Source organism: Charadrius vociferus, unplaced genomic scaffold (assembly GCF_000708025.1).
Source record: "Charadrius vociferus isolate BGI_N301 unplaced genomic scaffold, ASM70802v2 scaffold14, whole genome shotgun sequence".
In the NCBI taxonomy this organism is placed as follows: Eukaryota; Metazoa; Chordata; class Aves; order Charadriiformes; family Charadriidae; genus Charadrius; species Charadrius vociferus.
In genome coordinates this window covers 10432288-10434369 of record NW_009648876.1, presented here as the reverse complement: position 1 = coordinate 10434369, position 2082 = coordinate 10432288, and positions in this window count along the sequence as shown.

Genomic DNA, 2082 nt, shown 5'->3' with positions numbered 1-2082 from the left:
CGGGCTGCGGTCTTCGCTGTGGGTTTAGGTGGGTGAGGGGGGGCTCGGGCGGCTGGAGGGGCTCGGGGAGGGTCACCCGCTGGACGGTGAAGCCCCGCTGGGCGTGGGGGTGGGTGTTCCCGTAGAGGTGGCCGTGAGGCACGGGGGAGCTGGGGTACGTTTGCCGGGTAGAAAGCAGCGAGTGGCAGAGATGGTAATTGGGATGCTCCTGTTTTGACTTACCAAGTGGCCCGAAGTGGTTATTGCCGGTCTCTGGGTGTGCCACACGAAGCGTGCCTTTCTGAGGGGCGGCTCAGTAGGGCTCTTCTGCCTGGAAGGAGACAAAAGTATATATTTATATAAGGCCTGGAGATCACAGAATCACAAAATTTTCAGAGTTGTAAGGGACTTCTAGAGATCATCTAGTCCCACTCCCCTGCTAAAGCAGGATTGCCCAGAGCACATTACTCAGGACTGCACCCAGGCGGGTTTTGAAAATCTCCAGAGAAGGAGACTCCACAACCTCCCTGGGCAGCCTGTGCCAGTGCTCTGTCACCCTAATCGTAAAGAAGTTTTTCCATGTGTTGGAACGGAACTTCCTATGTTCCAACTTGCACCCATTGCCCCTCGTCCTGTCGCTGGGAACCACCGAGAAGAGTGTGGCTCCATCCTCCTTCAACCCACCCTTTAGATATTTGTAAGTAATAAGGTCTCCCCTCAGCCTTCTCTTCTCCAGGCTAAAGAGTCCCAGCTCTCTCAACCTTTCCTCTTAAGGGAGATGCTCCAATCCCTCAATCATCTTGGTTGCCCTTTGCTGGACTCTCCCCAGCAGTTCCCTGTCCCTCTTGAACTGTGGAGCCCAAAGATGGTGGAGATGCACCACAAGTGAAAGACCGAGTGCTTTGCTCTGCCTTCACTGTCTGGTTCTCTCTTTCAGCCCTCCTGCAGTACAGTGAAGTGCACACCTGTGACGGGAGGTTCTCCACAAAATGCAGGAGATACGGAAGCCTGTTCTTGACCCATGTGTTTCAGGCTCAACAGTTTTGTCCTCATCCATAAAAGCTGGCTTGTGTCCTGCCATGGGCAGACCACTGGCTGTGTTTTCTCCCCACCCTGTAATAATAATCCATTTTGAAAGCTGTAGTATAAGGGAAAAGTGTTCTGTAACTTAAACGCCAAGTAAAAGAAATGTGTATGAAGTAACAGGTTGGCTGTTGAGGAACCTGCTGAAGGGCATCTCGAAATGCTTGCATTTAGCACTCCAAACAAAGGCCTGTTGTTTAGCGTCAGTGTGGGGAATGAGCAAAATACATCCTGGGTCTGGTTGCCATGGGATTTGATGTGTCGGGTATAACCTTTATGGACACTGGCAGAGGATTTCAGAGCAAAATGCCACTTTTCCTGTAATGCTCTGTGGGCAAATGTTCACATGAGATAATTTCTGAGGGGAAAATACTTGAACACAGCAACTATGTTGAACTCAACATTGCCCAAAGTGCTGAAAGGTTGATTTCCTTTCAGAAAAAAAGCTGAATGCATGTTCCTGCTTCTGCCTTCCAAACAGACCATTAGCCTTGCTTCATGAAACCTACATTGACATCTGTAATACTTAAACATGTACTTCTTCACCAAATAAGGATTTTTTGAAGAGAAAAATGGGGGCCTTGAGCAGTGCTGATTTATCACTTCAGTAAGGTTTTTAGTGTTATGGTTCTCTTTGCCTTTTACCTGTGAGTAAGTGGAGATCAGTAGAAGTTGATGCCTTGTATCTAAACAGGCAGCAGAGTCTGTGATAAGAATCACTCTACAGACCCTGAGGGGACACATTTTGTAAGAATAGTTCATGCACTCCCGTGTCCTCAGTCCCTTCTTTCCCAGTGGTTCCCAGTTCCTCTACAAACACAGGGCTGAAAGTGTGCCAGTCATGTGATGGCAGTTCACAGGCATATTGGGGGACATCATCTGCATTTTGGTTGAGTTGCAGGTATATTTCCAGTAACAGCACTGGGAAAAAGACAGGGTGCAAAGGCTTTAAACGCTTCTATTAGAGCTGTAATTCCTCCCCTGCCTGAAACTAAGCACAGCTGTCCATAGAAGCAAGGA